The following is a 23,555-nucleotide window of genomic DNA, read 5'->3' as shown; positions in this document are numbered from 1 at the left end:
GCCAGTCTCCCATGCTGTTACTTGCCAAGCATTAAGGTGCATTGCTGCTGCGATCTGGCGAGAGCAGGCACATTCAGCTTAGAATGGCCATTGACAGCAGTTGTTCAATTTGAACCTTCTTCTACTATCTTATATAGAAACTAACACAATTTTCAGGTTCAAAAAGGTCACCAGAACTTGGGATTCCAAGCCAGTCTCCCATGCTGGTACTTGCCAAGCCTTAAGCTGCATTGCTGCTGCAATCTGACAAGAGCAGGCACATTCAGCTTAGAATGGCCGTTGACAGCAGCTGTTCAATTTGAACCTTCTTTTGCTATCTCATAGAGAAACTAACACAATTTTCAGGTTCAAAAAGGTCACCAGAAATTGGGATTCCAAGCCAGTCTCCCATGCTGGTACTTGCCAAGCCTTAAGCTGCATCGCTGCTGCGATCTGACAAGAGCACACACATTCAGCTTAGAATGGCCGTTGACAGCAGCTGTTCAATTTGAACCTTCTTTTACTATCTCATAGAGAAACTAACACATTTTCAGGTTCAAAAAGGTCAACAGAACTTGGGATTCCCAGCCAGTCTCCCATGCTGGTACTTGCCAAGCCTTAAGCTGCATTGCTGCTGCGATCTGACGAGAGCAGGCACATTCAGCTTAGAATGGCCGTTGACAGCAGCTGTTCAATTTGAACCTTCTTTTACTATCTCATAGAGAAACTAACACAATTTTCAGGTTCAAAAAGGTCAACGGAACTTGGGATTCCCAGCCAGTCTCCCATGCTGGTACTTGCCAAGCCTTAAGCTGCATTGCTGCTGCGATCTGACGAGAGCAGGCACATTCAGCTTAGAATGGCCGTTGACAGCAGCTGTTCAATTTGAACCTTCTTTTACTATCTCATAGAGAAACTAACACATTTTCAGGTTCAAAATGGTCAACAGAACTTGGGATTCCCAGCCAGTCTCCCATGCTGGTACTTGCCAAGCCTTAAGCTGCATTGCTGCTGCAATCTGACGAGAGCAGGCACATTCAGCTTAGAATTGCCGTTGACAGCAGCTGTTCAATTTGAACCTTCTTTTACTATCTCATAGAGAAACTAACACAATTTTCAGGTTCAAAAAGGTCAACAGAACTTGGGATTCCCAGCCAGTCTCCCATGCTGGTACTTGCCAAGCCTTAAGCTGCATCGCTGCTGCGATCTGAAAAGAGCACACACATTCAGCTTAGAATGGCCGTTGACAGCAGTTGTTCAATTTGAACCTTCTTCTACTATCTCATAGAGAAACTAACACAATTTTCAGGTTCAAAAAAGTCACCAGAACTTGGGATTCCCAGCCAGTCTCCCATGCTGGTACTTGCCAAGCCTTAAGCTGCATTGCTGCTGCGATCTGACAAGAGCAGGCACATTCAGCTTAGAATGGCCGTTGACAGCAGCATTTCAAATTGAACCTTCTTTTACTATCTCATAGAGAAACTAAAACAATTTTCAAGTTCAAAAAGGTCAACAGAACTTGGGATTCCCAGCCAGTCTCCCATGCTGGAACTTGCCAAGCCTTAAGCTGCATCGCTGCTGCGATCTGACAAGAGCACGCACATTCAGCTTAGAATGGCCGTTGACAGCAGCTGTTCAATTTGAACCTTCTTTTGCTATCTCATAGAGAAACTAACACAATTTTCAGGTTCAAAAAGGTCAACGGAACTTGGGATTCCCAGCCAGTCTCCCATGCCGGTACTTGCCAAGCCTTAAGCTGCATCGCTGCTGCGATCTGACAAGAGCACGCACATTCAGCTTAGAATGGCCGTTGACAGCAGCTGTTCAATTTGAACCTTCTTTTACTATCTCATAGAGAAACTAACACAATTTTCAGGTTCAAAAAGGTCAACGGAACTTGGGATTCCCAGCCAGTCTCCCATGCTGGTACTTGCCAAGCCTTAAGCTGCATTGCTGCTGCGATCTGACAAGAGCAGGCACATTCAGCTTAGAATGGCCGTTGACAGCAGCATTTCAAATTGAACCTTCTTTTACTATCTCATAGAGAAACTAAAACAATTTTCAAGTTCAAAAAGGTCAACGGAACTTGGGATTCCCAGCCAGTCTCCCATGCTGGAACTTGCCAAGCCTTAAGCTGCATTGCTGCTGCGATCTGGCAAGAGCAGGCACATTCAGCTTAGAATGGCCATTGACAGCAGTTGTTCAATTTGAACCTTCTTCTACTATCTTATATAGAAACTAACACAATTTTAAGGTTCAAAAAGGTCACCAGAACTTGGGATTCCAAGTCAGTCTCCCATGCTGGTACTTGTTAAGCCTTAAGCTGCATTGCTGCTGCAATCTGACAAGCGCAGGCACATTCAGCTTAGAATGGCCGTTGACAGCAGCTGTTCAATTTGAACCTTCTTTTGCTATCTCATAGAGAAACTTACACAATTTTCAGGTTCAAAAAGGTCACCAGAACTTGGGATTCCAAGCCAGTCTCCCATGCTGGTACTTGCCAAGCCTTAAGCTGCATCGCTGCTGCGATCTCACAAGAGCACGCACATTCAGCTTAGAATGGCCGTTGACAGCAGCTGTTCAATTTGAACCTTCTTTTACTATCTCATAGAGAAACTAACACAATTTTCAGGTTCAAAAAGGGCAACGGAACTTGGGATTCCCAGCCAGTCTCCCATGCTGGTACTTGCCAAGCCTTATGCTGCATTGCTGCTGCGATCTGGCGAGAGCAGGCACATTCAGCTTAGAATGGCCATTGACAGCAGTTGTTCAATTTGAACCTTCTTCTACTATCTTATATAGAAACTAACACAATTTTCAGGTTCAAAAAGGTCACCAGAACTTGGGATTCCAAGCCAGTCTCCCATGCTGGTACTTGCCAAGCCTTAAGCTGCATCGCTGCTGCGATCTAACAAAAGCACGCACATTGAGCTTAGAATGGCCGTTGACAGCAGCTGTTCAATTTGAACCTTCTTTTACTATCTCATAGAGAAACTAACACATTTTCAGGTTCAAAAAGGTCAACAGAACTTTGGATTCCCAGCCAGTCTCCCATGCTGGTACTTGCCAAGCCTTAAGCTGCATTGCTGCTGCGATCTGACAAGAGCAGGCACATTCAGCTTAGAATGGCCGTTGACAGCAGCATTTCAAATTGAACCTTCTTTTACTATCTCATAGAGAAACTAAAACAATTTTCAAGTTCAAAAACGTCAACAGAACTTGGGATTCCCAGCCAGTCTCCCATGCTGGAACTTGCCAAGCCTTAAGCTGCATCGCTGCTGCGATGTGACAAGAGCACGCACATTCAGCTTAGAATGGCCGTTGACAGGAGCTGTTCAATTTGAACCTTCTTTTACTATTTCATAGAGAAACTAACACAATTTTCAGGTTCAAAAAGGTCAACAGAACTTGGGATTCCCAGCCAGTCTCCCATGCTGGTACTTGCCAAGCCTTAAGCTGCATTGCTGCTGCGATCTGACGAGAGCAGGCACATTCAGCTTAGAATGGCCGTTGACAGCAGCTGTTCAATTTGAACCTTCTTTTACTATCTCATAGAGAAACTAACACAATTTTCAGGTTCAAAAAGGTCAACGGAACTTGGGATTCCCAGCCAGTCTCCCATGCTGGTACTTGCTAAGCCTTAAGCTGCATTGCTGCTGCGATCTGGCAAGAGCAGGCACATTCAGCTTAGAATGGCCATTGACAGCAGTTGTTCAATTTGAACCTTCTTCTACTATCTTATATAGAAACTAACACAATTTTAAGGTTCAAAAAGGTCACCAGAACTTGGGATTCCAAGTCAGTCTCCCATGCTGGTACTTGCCAAGCCTTAAGCTGCATTGCTGCTGCAATCTGACAAGAGCAGGCACATTCAGCTTAGAATGGCCGTTGACAGCAGCTGTTCAATTTGAACCTTCTTTTGCTATCTCATAGAGAAACTTACACAATTTTCAGGTTCAAAAAGGTCACCAGAACTTGGGATTCCAAGCCAGTCTCCCATGCTGGTACTTGCCAAGCCTTAAGCTGCATCGCTGCTGCGATCTCACAAGAGCACGCACATTCAGCTTAGAATGGCCGTTGACAGCAGCTGTTCAATTTGAACCTTCTTTTACTATCTCATAGAGAAACTAACACAATTTTCAGGTTCAAAAAGAGCAACGGAACTTGGGATTTCCAGCCAGTCTCCCATGCTGGTACTTGCCAAGCCTTATGCTGCATTGCTGCTGCGATCTGGCGAGAGCAGGCACATTCAGCTTAGAATGGCCATTGACAGCAGTTGTTCAATTTGAACCTTCTTCTACTATCTTATATAGAAACTAACACAATTTTCAGGTTCAAAAAGGTCACCAGAACTTGGGATTCCAAGCCAGTCTCCCATGCTGGTACTTGCCAAGCCTTAAGCTGCATTGCTGCTGCAATCTGACAAGAGCAGGCACATTCAGCTTAGAATGGCCGTTGACAGCAGCTGTTCAATTTGAACCTTCTTTTGCTATCTCATAGAGAAACTAACACAATTTTCAGGTTCAAAAAGGTCACCAGAACTTGGGATTCCAAGCCAGTCTCCCATGCTGGTACTTGCCAAGCCTTAAGCTGCATCGCTGCTGCGATCTAACAAAAGCACACACATTGAGCTTAGAATGGCCGTTGACAGCAGCTGTTCAATTTGAACCTTCTTTTACTATCTCATAGAGAAACTAACACATTTTCAGGTTCAAAAAGGTCAACAGAACTTGGGATTCCCAGCCAGTCTCCCATGCTGGTACTTGCCAAGCCTTAAGCTGCATTGCTGCTGCGATCTGACGAGAGCAGGCACATTCAGCTTAGAATGGCCGTTGACAGCAGCTGTTCAATTTGAACCTTCTTTTACTTTCTCATAGAGAAACTAACACAATTTTCAGGTTCAAAAAGGTCAACGGAACTTGGGATTCCCAGCCAGTCTCCCATGCTGGTACTTGCCAAGCCTTAAGCTGCATTGCTGCTGCGATCTGACGAGAGCAGGCACATTCAGCTTAGAATGGCCGTTGACAGCAGCTGTTCAATTTGAACCTTCTTTTACTATCTCATAGAGAAACTAACACAATTTTCAGGTTCAAAAAAGTCACCAGAACTTGGGATTCCCAGCGAGTCTCCCATGCTGGTACTTGCCAAGCCTTAAGCTGCATCGCTGCTGCGATCTGACAAGAGCACGCACATTCAGCTTAGAATGGCCGCTGACAGCAGCTGTTCAATTTGAACCTTCTTTTACTATCTCATAGAGAAACTAACACAATTTTCAGGTTCAAAAAGGTCAACGGAACTTGGGATTCCCAGCCAGTCTCCCATGCTGGTACTTGCCAAGCCTTAAGCTGCATTGCTGCTGCGATCTGACAAGAGCAGGCACATTCAGCTTAGAATGGCCGTTGACAGCAGCATTTCAAATTGAACCTTCTTTTACTATCTCATAGAGAAACTAAAACAATTTTGAAGTTCAAAAACATCAACAGAACTTGGGATTCCCAGCCAGTCTCCCATGCTGGAACTTGCCAAGCCTTAAGCTGCATCGCTGCTGCGATGTGACAAGAGCACGCACATTCAGCTTAGAATGGCCGTTGACAGGAGCTGTTCAATTTGAACCTTCTTTTAATTTTTCATAGAGAAACTAACACAATTTTCAGGTTCAAAAAGGTCAACAGAACTTGGGATTCCCAGCCAGTCTCCCATGCTGGTACTTGCCAAGCCTTAAGCTGCATTGCTGCTGCGATCTGACGAGAGCAGGCACATTCAGCTTAGAATGGCCGTTGACAGCAGCTGTTCAATTTGAACCTTCTTTTACTATCTCATAGAGAAACTAACACAATTTTCAGGTTCAAAAAGGTCAACGGAACTTGGGATTCCCAGCCAGTCTCCCATGCTGGTACTTGCCAAGCCTTAAGCTGCATTGCTGCTGCGATCTGGCAAGAGCAGGCACATTCAGCTTAGAATGGCCATTGACAGCAGTTGTTCAATTTGAACCTTCTTCTACTATCTTATATAGAAACTAACACAATTTTCAGGTTCAAAAAGGTCACCAGAACTTGGGATTCCAAGTCAGTCTCCCATGCTGGTACTTGCCAAGCCTTAAGCTGCATTGCTGCTGCAATCTGACAAGAGCAGGCACATTCAGCTTAGAATGGCCGTTGACAGCAGCTGTTCAATTTGAACCTTCTTTTGCTATCTCATAGAGAAACTTACACAATTTTCAGGTTCAAAAAGGTCACCAGAACTTGGGATTCCAAGCCAGTCTCCCATGCTGGTACTTGCCAAGCCTTAAGCTGCATCGCTGCTGCGATCTCACAAGAGCACGCACATTCAGCTTAGAATGGCCGTTGACAGCAGCTGTTCAATTTGAACCTTCTTTTACTATCTCATAGAGAAACTAACACAATTTTCAGGTTCAAAAAGGGCAACGGAACTTGGGATTCCCAGCCAGTCTCCCATGCTGGTACTTGCCAAGCCTTATGCTACATTGCTGCTGCGATCTGGCGAGAGCAGGCACATTCAGCTTAGAATGGCCATTGACAGCAGTTGTTCAATTTGAACCTTCTTCTACTATCTTATATAGAAACTAACACAATTTTCAGGTTCAAAAAGGTCACCAGAACTTGGGATTCCAAGCCAGTCTCCCATGCTGGTACTTGCCAAGCCTTAAGCTGCATCGCTGCTGCGATCTAACAAAAGCACGCACATTGAGCTTAGAATGGCCGTTGACAGCAGCTGTTCAATTTGAACCTTCTTTTACTATCTCATAGAGAAACTAACACATTTTCAGGTTCAAAAAGGTCAACAGAACTTGGGATTCCCAGCCAGTCTCCCATGCAGGTACTTGCCAAGCCTTAAGCTGCATTGCTGCTGCGATCTGACGAGAGCAGGCACATTCAGCTTAGAATGGCCGTTGACAGCAGCTGTTCAATTTGAACCTTCTTTTACTATCTCATACAGAAACTAACACAATTTTCAGGTTCAAAAAAGTCACCAGAACTTGGGATTCCCAGCGAGTCTCCCATGCTGGTACTTGCCAAGCCTTAAGCTGCATCGCTGCTGCGATCTGACAAGAGCACGCACATTCAGCTTAGAATGGCCGTTGACAGCAGCTGTTCAATTTGAACCTTCTTTTACTATCTCATAGAGAAACTAACACAATTTTCAGGTTCAAAAAGGTCAACGGAACTTGGGATTCCCAGTCAGTCTCCCATGCTGGTACTTGCCAAGCCTTAAGCTGCATTGCTGCTGCGATCTGACAAGAGCAGGCACATTCAGCTTAGAATGGCCGTTGACAGCAGCATTTCAAATTGAACCTTCTTTTACTATCTCATAGAGAAACTAAAACAATTTTCAAGTTCAAAAACGTCAACAGAACTTGGGATTCCCAGCCAGTCTCCCATGCTGGAACTTGCCAAGCCTTAAGCTGCATCGCTGCTGCGATGTGACAAGAGCACGCACATTCAGCTTAGAATGGCCGTTGACAGCAGCTGTTTAATTTGAACCTTCTTTTGCTATCTCATAGAGAAACTTACACAATTTTCAGGTTCAAAAAGGTCACCAGAACTTGGGATTCCAAGCCAGTCTCCCATGCTGGTACTTGCCAAGCCTTAAGCTGCATCGCTGCTGCGATCTCACAAGAGCACGCACATTCAGCTTAGAATGGCCGTTGACAGCAGCTGTTCAATTTGAACCTTCTTTTACTATCTCATAGAGAAACTAACACAATTTTCAGGTTCAAAAAGAGCAACGGAACTTGGGATTTCCAGCCAGTCTCCCATGCTGGTACTTGCCAAGCCTTATGCTGCATTGCTGCTGCGATCTGGCGAGAGCAGGCACATTCAGCTTAGAATGGCCATTGACAGCAGTTGTTCAATTTGAACCTTCTTCTACTATCTTATATAGAAACTAACACAATTTTCAGGTTCAAAAAGGTCACCAGAACTTGGGATTCCAAGCCAGTCTCCCATGCTGGTACTTGCCAAACCTTAAGCTGCATTGCTGCTGCAATCTGACAAGAGCAGGCACATTCAGCTTAGAATGGCCGTTGACAGCAGCTGTTCAATTTGAACCTTCTTTTGCTATCTCATAGAGAAACTAACACAATTTTCAGGTTCAAAAAGGTCACCAGAACTTGGGATTCCAAGCCAGTCTCCCATGCTGGTACTTGCCAAGCCTTAAGCTGCATCGCTGCTGCGATCTGACAAGAGCACGCACATTCAGCTTAGAATGGCCGTTGACAGCAGCTGTTCAATTTGAACCTTCTTTTACAATCTCATAGAGAAACTAACACATTTTCAGGTTCAAAAAGGTCAACAGAACTTGGGATTCCCAGCCAGTCTCCCACGCTGGTACTTGCCAAGCCTTAAGCTGCATTGCTGCTGCGATCTGACGAGAGCAGGCACATTCAGCTTAGAATGGCCGTTGACAGCAGCTGTTCAATTTGAACCTTCTTTTACTATCTCATAGAGAAACTAACACAATTTTCAGGTTCAAAAATGTCAACGGAACTTGGGATTCCCAGCCAGTCTCCCATGCTAGTACTTGCCAAGCCTTAAGCTGCATTGCTGCTGCAATCTGACGAGAGCAGGCACATTCAGCTTAGAATTGCCGTTGACAGCAGCTGTTCAATTTGAACCTTCTTTAACTATCTCATAGAGAAACTAACACAATTTTCAGGTTCAAAAAAGTCACCAGAACTTGGGATTCCCAGCCAGTCTCCCATGCTGGTACTTGCCAAGCCTTAAGCTGCATCGCTGCTGCGATCTGACAAGAGCACACACATTCAGGTTAGAATGGCCGTTGACAGCAGCTGTTCAATTTGAACCTTCTTCTACTATCTCATAGAGAAACTAACACAATTTTCAGGTTCAAAAAGGTCACCAGAACTTGGGATTCCCAGCCAGTCTCCCATGCTGGTACTTGCCAAGCCTTAGGCTGCATTGCTGCTGTGATCTGACGAGAGCAGGCACATTCAGCTTAGAATGGCCATTGACAGCAGCTGTTCAATTTGAACCTTCTTTTACTATCTCATAGAGAAACTAACACAATTTTCAGGTTCAAAAAGGTCAACAGAACTTGGGATTCCCAGCCAGTCTCCCATGCTGGTACTTGCCAAGCCTTAAGCTGCATCGCTGCTGCGATCTGACAAGAGCACACACATTCAGGTTAGAATGGCCGTTGACAGCAGCTGTTCAATTTGAACCTTCTTCTACTATCTCATAGAGAAACTAACACAATTTTCAGGTTCAAAAAGGTCACCAGAACTTGGGATTCCCAGCCAGTCTCCCATGCTGGTACTTGCCAAGCCTTAGGCTGCATTGCTGCTGTGATCTGACGAGAGCAGGCACATTCAGCTTAGAATGGCCATTGACAGCAGCTGTTCAATTTGAACCTTCTTTTACTATCTCATAGAGAAACTAACACAATTTTCAGGTTCAAAAAGGTCAACAGAACTTGGGATTCCCAGCCAGTCTCCCATGCTGGTACTTGCCAAGCCTTAAGCTGCATCGCTGCTGCGATCTGACAAGAGCACACACATTCAGCTTAGAATGGCCGTTGACAGCAGTTGTTCAATTTGAACCTTCTTCTACTATCTCATAGAGAAACTAACACAATTTTCAGGTTCAAAAAAGTCACCAGAACTTGGGATTCCCAGCCAGTCTCCCATGCTGGTACTTGCCAAGCCTTAAGCTGCATCGCTGCTGCGATCTGACAAGAGCACACACATTCAGCTTAGAATGGCCGTTGACAGCAGCTGTTCAATTTGAACCTACTTTTACTATCTCATAGAGAAAATAACACAATTTTCAGGTTCAAAAAGGTCAACGGAACTTGGGATTCCCAGCCAGTCTCCCATGCTGGTACTTGCCAAGCCTTAATCTGCATTGCTGCTGCGATCTGACAAGAGCAGGCACATTCAGCTTAGAATGGCTGTTGACAGCAGCATTTCAAATTGAACCTTCTTTTACTATCTCATAGAGAAACTAAAACAATTTTCAAGTTCAAAAAGGTCAACAGAACTTGGGATTCCCAGCCAGTCTCCCAAGCTGGAACTTGCCAAGCCTTAAGCTGCATCGCTGCTGCGATGCGATCTGACAAGAGCACGCACATTCAGCTTAGAATGGCCGTTGACAGCAGCTGTTCAATTTGAACCTTCTTTTACTATCTCATAGAGAAACTAACACAATTTTCAGGTTCAAAAAGGTCAACAGAACTTGGGATTCCCAGCCAGTCTCCCATGCTGGTACTTGCCAAGCCTTAAGCTGCATTGCTGCTGCGATCTGACGAGAGCAGGCACATTCAGCTTAGAATGGCCGTTGACAGCAGCTGTTCAATTTGAACCTTCTTTTGCTATCTCATAGAGAAACTAACACAATTTTCAGGTTCAAAAAGGTCAACGGAACTTGGGATTCCCAGCCAGTCTCCCATGCTGGTACTTGCCAAGCCTTAAGCTGCATCGCTGCTGCGATCTGACAAGAGCACGCACATTCAGCTTAGAATGGCCGTTGACAGCAGCTGTTCAATTTGAACCTTCTTTTACTATCTCATAGAGAAACTAACACAATTTTCAGGTTCAAAAAGGTCAACGGAACTTGGGATTCCCAGCCAGTCTCCCATGCTGGTACTTGCCAAGCCTTAAGCTGCATTGCTGCTGCGATCTGACAAGAGCAGGCACATTCAGCTTAGAATGGCCGTTGATAGCAGCATTTCAAATTGAACCTTCTTTTACTATCTCATAGAGAAACTAAAACAATTTTCAAGTTCAAAAAGGTCAACGGAACTTGGGATTCCCAGCCAGTCTCCCATGCTGGAACTTGCCAAGCCTTAAGCTGCATTGCTGCTGCGATCTGGCAAGAGCAGGCACATTCAGCTTAGAATGGCCATTGACAGCAGTTGTTCAATTTGAACCTTCTTCTACTATCTTATATAGAAACTAACACAATTTTCAGGTTCAAAAAGGTCACCAGAACTTGGGATTCCAAGTCAGTCTCCCATGCTGGTACTTGCCAAGCCTTAAGCTGCATTGCTGCTGCAATCTGACAAGAGCAGGCACATTCAGCTTAGAATGGCCGTTGACAGCAGCTGTTCAATTTGAACCTTCTTTTGCTATCTCATAGAGAAACTTACACAATTTTCAGGTTCAAAAAGGTCACCAGAACTTGGGATTCCAAGCCAGTCTCCCATGCTGGTACTTGCCAAGCCTTAAGCTGCATCGCTGCTGCGATCTCACAAGAGCACGCACATTCAGCTTAGAATGGCCGTTGACAGCAGCTGTTCAATTTGAACCTTCTTTTACTATCTCATAGAGAAACTAACACAATTTTCAGGTTCAAAAAGGGCAACGGAACTTGGGATTCCCAGCCAGTCTCCCATGCTGGTACTTGCCAAGCCTTATGCTGCATTGCTGCTGCGATCTGGCGAGAGCAGGCACATTCAGCTTAGAATGGCCATTGACAGCAGTTGTTCAATTTGAACCTTCTTCTACTATCTTATATAGAAACTAACACAATTTTCAGGTTCAAAAAGGTCACCAGAACTTGGGATTCCAAGCCAGTCTCCCATGCTGGTACTTGCCAAGCCTTAAGCTGCATCGCTGCTGCGATCTAACAAAAGCACGCACATTGAGCTTAGAATGGCCGTTGACAGCAGCTGTTCAATTTGAACCTTCTTTTACTATCTCATAGAGAAACTAACACATTTTCAGGTTCAAAAAGGTCAACAGAACTTGGGATTCCCAGCCAGTCTCCCATGCAGGTACTTGCCAAGCCTTAAGCTGCATTGCTGCTGCGATCTGACGAGAGCAGGCACATTCAGCTTAGAATGGCCGTTGACAGCAGCTGTTCAATTTGAACCTTCTTTTACTATCTCATAGAGAAACTAACACAATTTTCAGGTTCAAAAAGGTCAACGGAACTTGGGATTCCCAGTCAGTCTCCCATGCTGGTACTTGCCAAGCCTTAAGCTGCATTGCTGCTGCGATCTGACAAGAGCAGGCACATTCAGCTTAGAATGGCCGTTGACAGCAGCATTTCAAATTGAACCTTCTTTTACTATCTCATAGAGAAACTAAAACAATTTTCAAGTTCAAAAACATCAACAGAACTTGGGATTCCCAGCCAGTCTCCCATGCTGGAACTTGCCAAGCCTTAAGCTGCATCGCTGCTGCGATGTGACAAGAGCACGCACATTCAGCTTAGAATGGCCGTTGACAGCAGCTGTTCAATTTGAACCTTCTTTTGCTATCTCATAGAGAAACTTACACAATTTTCAGGTTCAAAAAGGTCACCAGAACTTGGGATTCCAAGCCAGTCTCCCATGCTGGTACTTGCCAAGCCTTAAGCTGCATCGCTGCTGCGATCTCACAAGAGCACGCACATTCAGCTTAGAATGGCCGTTGACAGCAGCTGTTCAATTTGAACCTTCTTTTACTATCTCATAGAGAAACTAACACAATTTTCAGGTTCAAAAAGAGCAACGGAACTTGGGATTTCCAGCCAGTCTCCCATGCTGGTACTTGCCAAGCCTTATGCTGCATTGCTGCTGCGATCTGGCGAGAGCAGGCACATTCAGCTTAGAATGGCCATTGACAGCAGTTGTTCAATTTGAACCTTCTTCTACTATCTTATATAGAAACTAACACAATTTTCAGGTTCAAAAAGGTCACCAGAACTTGGGATTCCAAGCCAGTCTCCCATGCTGGTACTTGCCAAGCCTTAAGCTGCATTGCTGCTGCAATCTGACAAGAGCAGGCACATTCAACTTAGAATGGCCGTTGACAGCAGCTGTTCAATTTGAACCTTCTTTTGCTATCTCATAGAGAAACTTACACAATTTTCAGGTTCAAAAAGGTCACCAGAACTTGGGATTCCAAGCCAGTCTCCCATGCTGGTACTTGCCAAGCCTTAAGCTGCATCGCTGCTGCGATCTAACAAAAGCACGCACATTGAGCTTAGAATGGCCGTTGACAGCAGCTGTTCAATTTGAACCTTCTTTTACTATCTCATAGAGAAACTAACACATTTTCAGGTTAAAAAAGGTCAACAGAACATGGGATTCCCAGCCAGTCTCCCATGCTGGTACTTGCCAAGCCTTAAGCTGCATTGCTGCTGCGATCTGACGAGAGCAGGCACATTCAGCTTAGAATGGCCGTTGACAGCAGCTGTTCAATTTGAACCTTCTTTTACTATCTCATAGAGAAACTAACACAATTTTCAGGTTCAAAAAAGTCACCAGAACTTGGGATTCCCAGCGAGTCTCCCATGCTGGTACTTGCCAAGCCTTAAGCTGCATCGCTGCTGCGATCTGACAAGAGCACGCACATTCAGCTTAGAATGGCCGTTGACAGCAGCTGTTCAATTTGAACCTTCTTTTACTATCTCATAGAGAAACTAACACAATTTTCAGGTTCAAAAAGGTCAACGGAACTTGGGATTCCCAGCCAGTCTCCCATGCTGGTACTTGCCAAGCCTTAAGCTGCATTGCTGCTGCGATCTGACGAGAGCAGGCACATTCAGCTTAGAATGGCCGTTGACAGCAGCTGTTCAATTTGAACCTTCTTTTACTTTCTCATAGAGAAACTAACACAATTTTCAGGTTCAAAAAGGTCAACGGAACTTGGGATTCCCAGCCAGTCTCCCATGCTGGTACTTGCCAAGCCTTAAGCTGCATTGCTGCTGCGATCTGACGAGAGCAGGCACATTCAGCTTAGAATGGCCGTTGACAGCAGCTGTTCAATTTGAACCTTCTTTTACTATCTCATAGAGAAACTAACACAATTTTCAGGTTCAAAAAAGTCACCAGAACTTGGGATTCCCAGCGAGTCTCCCATGCTGGTACTTGCCAAGCCTTAAGCTGCATCGCTGCTGCGATCTGACAAGAGCACGCACATTCAGCTTAGAATGGCCGCTGACAGCAGCTGTTCAATTTGAACCTTCTTTTACTATCTCATAGAGAAACTAACACAATTTTCAGGTTCAAAAAGGTCAACGGAACTTGGGATTCCCAGCCAGTCTCCCATGCTGGTACTTGCCAAGCCTTAAGCTGCATTGCTGCTGCGATCTGACAAGAGCAGGCACATTCAGCTTAGAATGGCCGTTGACAGCAGCATTTCAAATTGAACCTTCTTTTACTAACTCATAGAGAAACTAAAACAATTTTGAAGTTCAAAAACATCAACAGAACTTGGGATTCCCAGCCAGTCTCCCATGCTGGAACTTGCCAAGCCTTAAGCTGCATCGCTGCTGCGATGTGACAAGAGCACGCACATTCAGCTTAGAATGGCCGTTGACAGGAGCTGTTCAATTTGAACCTTCTTTTAATATTTCATAGAGAAACTAACACAATTTTCAGGTTCAAAAAGGTCAACAGAACTTGGGATTCCCAGCCAGTCTCCCATGCTGGTACTTGCCAAGCCTTAAGCTGCATTGCTGCTGCGATCTGACGAGAGCAGGCACATTCAGCTTAGAATGGCCGTTGACAGCAGCTGTTCAATTTGAACCTTCTTTTACTATCTCATAGAGAAACTAACACAATTTTCAGGTTCAAAAAGGTCAACGGAACTTGGGATTCCCAGCCAGTCTCCCATGCTGGTACTTGCCAAGCCTTAAGCTGCATTGCTGCTGCGATCTGGCAAGAGCAGGCACATTCAGCTTAGAATGGCCATTGACAGCAGTTGTTCAATTTGAACCTTCTTCTACTATCTTATATAGAAACTAACACAATTTTCAGGTTCAAAAAGGTCACCAGAACTTGGGATTCCAAGTCAGTCTCCCATGCTGGTACTTGCCAAGCCTTAAGCTGCATTGCTGCTGCAATCTGACAAGAGCAGGCACATTCAGCTTAGAATGGCCGTTGACAGCAGCTGTTCAATTTGAACCTTCTTTTGCTATCTCATAGAGAAACTTACACAATTTTCAGGTTCAAAAAGGTCACCAGAACTTGGGATTCCAAGCCAGTCTCCCATGCTGGTACTTGCCAAGCCTTAAGCTGCATCGCTGCTGCGATCTCACAAGAGCACGCACATTCAGCTTAGAATGGCCGTTGACAGCAGCTGTTCAATTTGAACCTTCTTTTACTATCTCATAGAGAAACTAACACAATTTTCAGGTTCAAAAAGGGCAACGGAACTTGGGATTCCCAGCCAGTCTCCCATGCTGGTACTTGCCAAGCCTTATGCTACATTGCTGCTGCGATCTGGCGAGAGCAGGCACATTCAGCTTAGAATGGCCATTGACAGCAGTTGTTCAATTTGAACCTTCTTCTACTATCTTATATAGAAACTAACACAATTTTCAGGTTCAAAAAGGTCACCAGAACTTGGGATTCCAAGCCAGTCTCCCATGCTGGTACTTGCCAAGCCTTAAGCTGCATCGCTGCTGCGATCTAACAAAAGCACGCACATTGAGCTTAGAATGGCCGTTGACAGCAGCTGTTCAATTTGAACCTTCTTTTACTATCTCATAGAGAAACTAACACATTTTCAGGTTCAAAAAGGTCAACAGAACTTGGGATTCCCAGCCAGTCTCCCATGCAGGTACTTGCCAAGCCTTAAGCTGCATTGCTGCTGCGATCTGACGAGAGCAGGCACATTCAGCTTAGAATGGCCATTGACAGCAGCTGTTCAATTTGAACCTTCTTTTACTATCTCATACAGAAACTAACACAATTTTCAGGTTCAAAAAAGTCACCAGAACTTGGGATTCCCAGCGAGTCTCCCATGCTGGTACTTGCCAAGCCTTAAGCTGCATCGCTGCTGCGATCTGACAAGAGCACGCACATTCAGCTTAGAATGGCCGTTGACAGCAGCTGTTCAATTTGAACCTTCTTTTACTATCTCATAGAGAAACTAACACAATTTTCAGGTTCAAAAAGGTCAACGGAACTTGGGATTCCCAGTCAGTCTCCCATGCTGGTACTTGCCAAGCCTTAAGCTGCATTGCTGCTGCGATCTGACAAGAGCAGGCACATTCAGCTTAGAATGGCCGTTGACAGCAGCATTTCAAATTGAACCTTCTTTTACTATCTCATAGAGAAACTAAAACAATATTCAAGTTCAAAAACGTCAACAGAACTTGGGATTCCCAGCCAGTCTCCCATGCTGGAACTTGCCAAGCCTTAAGCTGCATCGCTGCTGCGATGTGACAAGAGCACGCACATTCAGCTTAGAATGGCCGTTGACAGCAGCTGTTTAATTTGAACCTTCTTTTGCTATCTCATAGAGAAACTTACACAATTTTCAGGTTCAAAAAGGTCACCAGAACTTGGGATTCCAAGCCAGTCTCCCATGCTGGTACTTGCCAAGCCTTAAGCTGCATCGCTGCTGCGATCTCACAATAGCACGCACATTCAGCTTAGAATGGCCGTTGACAGCAGCTGTTCAATTTGAACCTTCTTTTACTATCTCATAGAGAAACTAACACAATTTTCAGGTTCAAAAAGAGCAACGGAACTTGGGATTTCCAGCCAGTCTCCCATGCTGGTACTTGCCAAGCCTTATGCTGCATTGCTGCTGCGATCTGGCGAGAGCAGGCACATTCAGCTTAGAATGGCCATTGACAGCAGTTGTTCAATTTGAACCTTCTTCTACTATCTTATATAGAAACTAACACAATTTTCAGGTTCAAAAAGGTCACCAGAACTTGGGATTCCAAGCCAGTCTCCCATGCTGGTACTTGCCAAACCTTAAGCTGCATTGCTGCTGCAATCTGACAAGAGCAGGCACATTCAGCTTAGAATGGCCGTTGACAGCAGCTGTTCAATTTGAACCTTCTTTTGCTATCTCATAGAGAAACTAACACAATTTTCAGGTTCAAAAAGGTCACCAGAACTTGGGATTCCAAGCCAGTCTCCCATGCTGGTACTTGCCAAGCCTTAAGCTGCATCGCTGCTGCGATCTGACAAGAGCACGCACATTCAGCTTAGAATGGCCGTTGACAGCAGCTGTTCAATTTGAACCTTCTTTTACAATCTCATAGAGAAACTAACACATTTTCAGGTTCAAAAAGGTCAACAGAACTTGGGATTCCCAGCCAGTCTCCCACGCTGGTACTTGCCAAGCCTTAAGCTGCATTGCTGCTGCGATCTGACGAGAGCAGGCACATTCAGCTTAGAATGGCCGTTGACAGCAGCTGTTCAATTTGAACCTTCTTTTACTATCTCATAGAGAAACTAACACAATTTTCAGGTTCAAAAATGTCAACGGAACTTGGGATTCCCAGCCAGTCTCCCATGCTAGTACTTGCCAAGCCTTAAGCTGCATTGCTGCTGCAATCTGACGAGAGCAGGCACATTCAGCTTAGAATTGCCGTTGACAGCAGCTGTTCAATTTGAACCTTCTTTAACTATCTCATAGAGAAACTAACACAATTTTCAGGTTCAAAAAAGTCACCAGAACTTGGGATTCCCAGCCAGTCTCCCATGCTGGTACTTGCCAAGCCTTAAGCTGCATCGCTGCTGCGATCTGACAAGAGCACACACATTCAGGTTAGAATGGCCGTTGACAGCAGCTGTTCAATTTGAACCTTCTTCTACTATCTCATAGAGAAACTAACACAATTTTCAGGTTCAAAAAGGTCACCAGAACTTGGGATTCCCAGCGAGTCTCCCATGCTGGTACTTGCCAAGCCTTAAGCTGCATCGCTGCTGCGATCTGACAAGAGCACGCACATTCAGCTTAGAATTGCCGTTGAAAGCAGCTTTTCAATTTGAACCTTCTTTTACTATCTCATACAGAAACTAACACAATTTTCAGGTTCAAAAAGGTCAACGGAACTTGGGATTCCCAGCCAGTCTCCCATGCTGGTACTTGCCAAGCCTTAAGCTGCATTGCTGCTGCGATCTGACGAGAGCAGGCACATTCAGCTTAGAATGGCCGTTGACAGCAGCTGTTCAATTTGAACCTTCTTTTACTTTCTCATAGAGAAACTAACACAATTTTCAGGTTCAAAAAGGTCAACGGAACTTGGGATTCCCAGCCAGTCTCCCATGCTGGTACTTGCCAAGCCTTAAGCTGCATTGCTGCTGCGATCTGACGAGAGCAGGCACATTCAGCTTAGAATGGCCGTTGACAGCAGCTGTTCAATTTGAACCTTCTTTTACTATCTCATAGAGAAACTAACACAATTTTCAGGTTCAAAAAAGTCACCAGAACTTGGGATTCCCAGCGAGTCTCCCATGCTGGTACTTGCCAAGCCTTAAGCTGCATCGCTGCTGCGATCTGACAAGAGCACGCACATTCAGCTTAGAATGGCCGCTGACAGCAGCTGTTCAATTTGAACCTTCTTTTACTATCTCATAGAGAAACTAACACAATTTTCAGGTTCAAAAAGGTCAACGGAACTTGGGATTCCCAGCCAGTCTCCCATGCTGGTACTTGCCAAGCCTTAAGCTGCATTGCTGCTGCGATCTGACAAGAGCAGGCACATTCAGCTTAGAATGGCCGTTGACAGCAGCATTTCAAATTGAACCTTCTTTTACTAACTCATAGAGAAACTAAAACAATTTTGAAGTTCAAAAACATCAACAGAACTTGGGATTCCCAGCCAGTCTCCCATGCTGGAACTTGCCAAGCCTTAAGCTGCATCGCTGCTGCGATGTGACAAGAGCACGCACATTCAGCTTAGAATGGCCGTTGACAGGAGCTGTTCAATTTGAACCTTCTTTTAATATTTCATAGAGAAACTAACACAATTTTCAGGTTCAAAAAGGTCAACAGAACTTGGGATTCCCAGCCAGTCTCCCATGCTGGTACTTGCCAAGCCTTAAGCTGCATTGCTGCTGCGATCTGACGAGAGCAGGCACATTCAGCTTAGAATGGCCGTTGACAGCAGCTGTTCAATTTGAACCTTCTTTTACTATCTCATAGAGAAACTAACACAATTTTCAGGTTCAAAAAGGTCAACGGAACTTGGGATTCCCAGCCAGTCTCCCATGCTGGTACTTGCCAAGCCTTAAGCTGCATTGCTGCTGCGATCTGGCAAGAGCAGGCACATTCAGCTTAGAATGGCCATTGACAGCAGTTGTTCAATTTGAACCTTCTTCTACTATCTTATATAGAAACTAACACAATTTTCAGGTTCAAAAAGGTCACCAGAACTTGGGATTCCAAGTCAGTCTCCCATGCTGGTACTTGCCAAGCCTTAAGCTGCATTGCTGCTGCAATCTGACAAGAGCAGGCACATTCAGCTTAGAATGGCCGTTGACAGCAGCTGTTCAATTTGAACCTTCTTTTGCTATCTCATAGAGAAACTTACACAATTTTCAGGTTCAAAAAGGTCACCAGAACTTGGGATTCCAAGCCAGTCTCCCATGCTGGTACTTGCCAAGCCTTAAGCTGCATCGCTGCTGCGATCTCACAAGAGCACGCACATTCAGCTTAGAATGGCCGTTGACAGCAGCTGTTCAATTTGAACCTTCTTTTACTATCTCATAGAGAAACTAACACAATTTTCAGGTTCAAAAAGGGCAACGGAACTTGGGATTCCCAGCCAGTCTCCCATGCTGGTACTTGCCAAGCCTTATGCTACATTGCTGCTGCGATCTGGCGAGAGCAGGCACATTCAGCTTAGAATGGCCATTGACAGCAGTTGTTCAATTTGAACCTTCTTCTACTATCTTATATAGAAACTAACACAATTTTCAGGTTCAAAAAGGTCACCAGAACTTGGGATTCCAAGCCAGTCTCCCATGCTGGTACTTGCCAAGCCTTAAGCTGCATCGCTGCTGCGATCTAACAAAAGCACGCACATTGAGCTTAGAATGGCCGTTGACAGCAGCTGTTCAATTTGAACCTTCTTTTACTATCTCATAGAGAAACTAACACATTTTCAGGTTCAAAAAGGTCAACAGAACTTGGGATTCCCAGCCAGTCTCCCATGCAGGTACTTGCCAAGCCTTAAGCTGCATTGCTGCTGCGATCTGACGAGAGCAGGCACATTCAGCTTAGAATGGCCATTGACAGCAGCTGTTCAATTTGAACCTTCTTTTACTATCTCATACAGAAACTAACACAATTTTCAGGTTCAAAAAAGTCACCAGAACTTGGGATTCCCAGCGAGTCTCCCATGCTGGTACTTGCCAAGCCTTAAGCTGCATCGCTGCTGCGATCTGACAAGAGCACGCACATTCAGCTTAGAATGGCCGTTGACAGCAGCTGTTCAATTTGAACCTTCTTTTACTATCTCATAGAGAAACTAACACAATTTTCAGGTTCAAAAAGGTCAACGGAACTTGGGATTCCCAGTCAGTCTCCCATGCTGGTACTTGCCAAGCCTTAAGCTGCATTGCTGCTGCGATCTGACAAGAGCAGGCACATTCAGCTTAGAATGGCCGTTGACAGCAGCATTTCAAATTGAACCTTCTTTTACTATCTCATAGAGAAACTAAAACAATATTCAAGTTCAAAAACGTCAACAGAACTTGGGATTCCCAGCCAGTCTCCCATGCTGGAACTTGCCAAGCCTTAAGCTGCATCGCTGCTGCGATGTGACAAGAGCACGCACATTCAGCTTAGAATGGCCGTTGACAGCAGCTGTTTAATTTGAACCTTCTTTTGCTATCTCATAGAGAAACTTACACAATTTTCAGGTTCAAAAAGGTCACCAGAACTTGGGATTCCAAGCCAGTCTCCCATGCTGGTACTTGCCAAGCCTTAAGCTGCATCGCTGCTGCGATCTCACAATAGCACGCACATTCAGCTTAGAATGGCCGTTGACAGCAGCTGTTCAATTTGAACCTTCTTTTACTATCTCATAGAGAAACTAACACAATTTTCAGGTTCAAAAAGAGCAACGGAACTTGGGATTTCCAGCCAGTCTCCCATGCTGGTACTTGCCAAGCCTTATGCTGCATTGCTGCTGCGATCTGGCGAGAGCAGGCACATTCAGCTTAGAATGGCCATTGACAGCAGTTGTTCAATTTGAACCTTCTTCTACTATCTTATATAGAAACTAACACAATTTTCAGGTTCAAAAAGGTCACCAGAACTTGGGATTCCAAGCCAGTCTCCCATGCTGGTACTTGCCAAACCTTAAGCTGCATTGCTGCTGCAATCTGACAAGAGCAGGCACATTCAGCTTAGAATGGCCGTTGACAGCAGCTGTTCAATTTGAACCTTCTTTTGCTATCTCATAGAGAAACTAACACAATTTTCAGGTTCAAAAAGGTCACCAGAACTTGGGATTCCAAGCCAGTCTCCCATGCTGGTACTTGCCAAGCCTTAAGCTGCATCGCTGCTGCGATCTGACAAGAGCACGCACATTCAGCTTAGAATGGCCGTTGACAGCAGCTGTTCAATTTGAACCTTCTTTTACAATCTCATAGAGAAACTAACACATTTTCAGGTTCAAAAAGGTCAACAGAACTTGGGATTCCCAGCCAGTCTCCCACGCTGGTACTTGCCAAGCCTTAAGCTGCATTGCTGCTGCGATCTGACGAGAGCAGGCACATTCAGCTTAGAATGGCCGTTGACAGCAGCTGTTCAATTTGAACCTTCTTTTACTATCTCATAGAGAAACTAACACAATTTTCAGGTTCAAAAATGTCAACGGAACTTGGGATTCCCAGCCAGTCTCCCATGCTAGTACTTGCCAAGCCTTAAGCTGCATTGCTGCTGCAATCTGACGAGAGCAGGCACATTCAGCTTAGAATTGCCGTTGACAGCAGCTGTTCAATTTGAACCTTCTTTAACTATCTCATAGAGAAACTAACACAATTTTCAGGTTCAAAAAAGTCACCAGAACTTGGGATTCCCAGCCAGTCTCCCATGCTGGTACTTGCCAAGCCTTAAGCTGCATCGCTGCTGCGATCTGACAAGAGCACACACATTCAGGTTAGAATGGCCGTTGACAGCAGCTGTTCAATTTGAACCTTCTTCTACTATCTCATAGAGAAACTAACACAATTTTCAGGTTCAAAAAGGTCACCAGAACTTGGGATTCCCAGCCAGTCTCCCATGCTGGTACTTGCCAAGCCTTAAGCTGCATCGCTGCTGCGATCTGACAAGAGCACGCACATTCAGCTTAGAATTGCCGTTGAAAGCAGCTTTTCAATTTGAACCTTCTTTTACTATCTCATACAGAAACTAACACAATTTTCAGGTTCAAAAAGGTCAACGGAACTTGGGATTCCCAGCCAGTCTCCCATGCTGGTACTTGCCAAGCCTTAGGCTGCATTGCTGCTGTGATCTGACGAGAGCAGGCACATTCAGCTTAGAATGGTCATTGACAGCAGCTGTTCAATTTGAACCTTCTTTTACTATCTCATAGAGAAACTAACACAATTTTCAGGTTCAAAAAGGTCAACAGAACTTGGGATTCCCAGCCAGTCTCCCATGCTGGTACTTGCCAAGCCTTAAGCTGCATCGCTGCTGCGATCTGACAAGAGCACACACATTCAGCTTAGAATGGCCGTTGACAGCAGTTGTTCAATTTGAACCTTCTTCTACTATCTCATAGAGAAACTAACACAATTTTCAGGTTCAAAAAAGTCACCAGAACTTGGGATTCCCAGCCAGTCTCCCATGCTGGTACTTGCCAAGCCTTAAGCTGCATCGCTGCTGCGATCTGACAAGAGCACACACATTCAGCTTAGAATGGCCGTTGACAGCAGCTGTTCAATTTGAACCTACTTTTACTATCTCATAGAGAAAATAACACAATTTTCAGGTTCAAAAAGGTCAACGGAACTTGGGATTCCCAGCCAGTCTCCCATGCTGGTACTTGCCAAGCCTTAAGCTGCATTGCTGCTGCGATCTGACGAGAGCAGGCACATTCAGCTTAGAATGGCCGTTGACAGCAGCTGTTCAATTTGAACCTTCTTTTACTATCTCATAGAGAAACTAACACATTTTCAGGTTCAAAAAGGTCAACAGAACTTGGGATTCCCAGCCAGTCTCCCATGCTGGTACTTGCCAAGCCTTAAGCTGCATCGCTGCTGCGATCTGACAAGAGCACACACATTCAGCTTAGAATGGCCGTTGACAGCAGTTGTTCAATTTGAACCTTCTTCTACTATCTCATATAGAAACTAACACAATTTTCAGGTTCAAAAAGGTCACCAGAACTTGGGATTCCCAGCCAGTCTCCCATGCTGGTACTTGCCAAGCCTTAATCTGCATTGCTGCTGCGATCTGACAAGAGCAGGCACATTCAGCTTAGAATGGCTGTTGACAGCAGCATTTCAAATTGAACCTTCTTTTACTATCTCATAGAGAAACTAAAACAATTTTCAAGTTCAAAAAGGTCAACAGAACTTGGGATTCCCAGCCAGTCTCCCAAGCTGGAACTTGCCAAGCCTTAAGCTGCATCGCTGCTGCGATGCGATCTGACAAGAGCACGCACATTCAGCTTAGAATGGCCGTTGACAGCAGCTGTTCAATTTGAACCTTCTTTTACTATCTCATAGAGAAACTAACACAATTTTCAGGTTCAAAAAGGTCAACAGAACTTGGGATTCCCAGCCAGTCTCCCATGCTGGTACTTGCCAAGCCTTAAGCTGCATTGCTGCTGCGATCTGACGAGAGCAGGCACATTCAGCTTAGAATGGCCGTTGACAGCAGCTGTTCAATTTGAACCTTCTTT

At 44.9% G+C, this 23,555-nt stretch overlaps 40 pseudogenes; all 40 read right to left on the bottom strand.

The window, feature by feature from the left end:
• Positions 1-542: 542 nt before the first annotated feature.
• On the bottom strand, positions 543-661 carry LOC140079042 (5S ribosomal RNA; annotated as a pseudogene).
• A 70-nt stretch (positions 662-731) lies between these two features.
• LOC140090973 (5S ribosomal RNA) lies at positions 732-850 on the bottom strand (annotated as a pseudogene).
• Positions 851-919: 69 nt separating this feature from the next.
• On the bottom strand, positions 920-1,038 carry LOC140094825 (5S ribosomal RNA; annotated as a pseudogene).
• A 637-nt stretch (positions 1,039-1,675) lies between these two features.
• LOC140096391 (5S ribosomal RNA) lies at positions 1,676-1,794 on the bottom strand (annotated as a pseudogene).
• A 70-nt stretch (positions 1,795-1,864) lies between these two features.
• Positions 1,865-1,983, bottom strand: LOC140088826 (5S ribosomal RNA; annotated as a pseudogene).
• A 1,392-nt stretch (positions 1,984-3,375) lies between these two features.
• Positions 3,376-3,494, bottom strand: LOC140079041 (5S ribosomal RNA; annotated as a pseudogene).
• A 1,203-nt stretch (positions 3,495-4,697) lies between these two features.
• On the bottom strand, positions 4,698-4,816 carry LOC140079039 (5S ribosomal RNA; annotated as a pseudogene).
• Positions 4,817-4,886: 70 nt separating this feature from the next.
• On the bottom strand, positions 4,887-5,005 carry LOC140090961 (5S ribosomal RNA; annotated as a pseudogene).
• A 259-nt stretch (positions 5,006-5,264) lies between these two features.
• Positions 5,265-5,383, bottom strand: LOC140088824 (5S ribosomal RNA; annotated as a pseudogene).
• Positions 5,384-5,642: 259 nt separating this feature from the next.
• Positions 5,643-5,761, bottom strand: LOC140079038 (5S ribosomal RNA; annotated as a pseudogene).
• Positions 5,762-5,831: 70 nt separating this feature from the next.
• LOC140098812 (5S ribosomal RNA) lies at positions 5,832-5,950 on the bottom strand (annotated as a pseudogene).
• An 825-nt stretch (positions 5,951-6,775) lies between these two features.
• On the bottom strand, positions 6,776-6,894 carry LOC140082186 (5S ribosomal RNA; annotated as a pseudogene).
• Positions 6,895-7,153: 259 nt separating this feature from the next.
• On the bottom strand, positions 7,154-7,272 carry LOC140087523 (5S ribosomal RNA; annotated as a pseudogene).
• A 1,014-nt stretch (positions 7,273-8,286) lies between these two features.
• On the bottom strand, positions 8,287-8,405 carry LOC140082178 (5S ribosomal RNA; annotated as a pseudogene).
• Positions 8,406-10,181: 1,776 nt separating this feature from the next.
• Positions 10,182-10,300, bottom strand: LOC140079037 (5S ribosomal RNA; annotated as a pseudogene).
• Positions 10,301-10,370: 70 nt separating this feature from the next.
• On the bottom strand, positions 10,371-10,489 carry LOC140095874 (5S ribosomal RNA; annotated as a pseudogene).
• Positions 10,490-10,559: 70 nt separating this feature from the next.
• On the bottom strand, positions 10,560-10,678 carry LOC140095306 (5S ribosomal RNA; annotated as a pseudogene).
• A 1,014-nt stretch (positions 10,679-11,692) lies between these two features.
• On the bottom strand, positions 11,693-11,811 carry LOC140082185 (5S ribosomal RNA; annotated as a pseudogene).
• A 70-nt stretch (positions 11,812-11,881) lies between these two features.
• Positions 11,882-12,000, bottom strand: LOC140087522 (5S ribosomal RNA; annotated as a pseudogene).
• A 1,014-nt stretch (positions 12,001-13,014) lies between these two features.
• On the bottom strand, positions 13,015-13,133 carry LOC140087725 (5S ribosomal RNA; annotated as a pseudogene).
• A 259-nt stretch (positions 13,134-13,392) lies between these two features.
• LOC140090949 (5S ribosomal RNA) lies at positions 13,393-13,511 on the bottom strand (annotated as a pseudogene).
• A 70-nt stretch (positions 13,512-13,581) lies between these two features.
• LOC140090937 (5S ribosomal RNA) lies at positions 13,582-13,700 on the bottom strand (annotated as a pseudogene).
• A 259-nt stretch (positions 13,701-13,959) lies between these two features.
• LOC140088822 (5S ribosomal RNA) lies at positions 13,960-14,078 on the bottom strand (annotated as a pseudogene).
• Positions 14,079-14,337: 259 nt separating this feature from the next.
• LOC140079036 (5S ribosomal RNA) lies at positions 14,338-14,456 on the bottom strand (annotated as a pseudogene).
• A 70-nt stretch (positions 14,457-14,526) lies between these two features.
• LOC140098811 (5S ribosomal RNA) lies at positions 14,527-14,645 on the bottom strand (annotated as a pseudogene).
• An 825-nt stretch (positions 14,646-15,470) lies between these two features.
• LOC140085372 (5S ribosomal RNA) lies at positions 15,471-15,589 on the bottom strand (annotated as a pseudogene).
• Positions 15,590-15,848: 259 nt separating this feature from the next.
• LOC140087521 (5S ribosomal RNA) lies at positions 15,849-15,967 on the bottom strand (annotated as a pseudogene).
• Positions 15,968-16,981: 1,014 nt separating this feature from the next.
• LOC140082177 (5S ribosomal RNA) lies at positions 16,982-17,100 on the bottom strand (annotated as a pseudogene).
• A 70-nt stretch (positions 17,101-17,170) lies between these two features.
• Positions 17,171-17,289, bottom strand: LOC140094576 (5S ribosomal RNA; annotated as a pseudogene).
• Positions 17,290-17,737: 448 nt separating this feature from the next.
• On the bottom strand, positions 17,738-17,856 carry LOC140090925 (5S ribosomal RNA; annotated as a pseudogene).
• A 70-nt stretch (positions 17,857-17,926) lies between these two features.
• LOC140090913 (5S ribosomal RNA) lies at positions 17,927-18,045 on the bottom strand (annotated as a pseudogene).
• A 259-nt stretch (positions 18,046-18,304) lies between these two features.
• LOC140088821 (5S ribosomal RNA) lies at positions 18,305-18,423 on the bottom strand (annotated as a pseudogene).
• A 259-nt stretch (positions 18,424-18,682) lies between these two features.
• Positions 18,683-18,801, bottom strand: LOC140079035 (5S ribosomal RNA; annotated as a pseudogene).
• Positions 18,802-18,871: 70 nt separating this feature from the next.
• LOC140098810 (5S ribosomal RNA) lies at positions 18,872-18,990 on the bottom strand (annotated as a pseudogene).
• An 825-nt stretch (positions 18,991-19,815) lies between these two features.
• On the bottom strand, positions 19,816-19,934 carry LOC140085370 (5S ribosomal RNA; annotated as a pseudogene).
• Positions 19,935-20,193: 259 nt separating this feature from the next.
• Positions 20,194-20,312, bottom strand: LOC140087519 (5S ribosomal RNA; annotated as a pseudogene).
• A 1,014-nt stretch (positions 20,313-21,326) lies between these two features.
• Positions 21,327-21,445, bottom strand: LOC140082175 (5S ribosomal RNA; annotated as a pseudogene).
• A 70-nt stretch (positions 21,446-21,515) lies between these two features.
• Positions 21,516-21,634, bottom strand: LOC140094574 (5S ribosomal RNA; annotated as a pseudogene).
• A 1,015-nt stretch (positions 21,635-22,649) lies between these two features.
• LOC140090901 (5S ribosomal RNA) lies at positions 22,650-22,768 on the bottom strand (annotated as a pseudogene).
• A 641-nt stretch (positions 22,769-23,409) lies between these two features.
• On the bottom strand, positions 23,410-23,528 carry LOC140079034 (5S ribosomal RNA; annotated as a pseudogene).
• Between the last annotated feature and the right edge of the window lie 27 nt (positions 23,529-23,555).

The sequence above is a fragment of the Engystomops pustulosus genome, chromosome 9, assembly GCF_040894005.1.
Source record: "Engystomops pustulosus chromosome 9, aEngPut4.maternal, whole genome shotgun sequence".
Lineage (NCBI taxonomy): Eukaryota > Metazoa > Chordata > Amphibia > Anura > Leptodactylidae > Engystomops > Engystomops pustulosus.
This window is presented reverse-complemented; position numbering and strand designations above follow the sequence as displayed.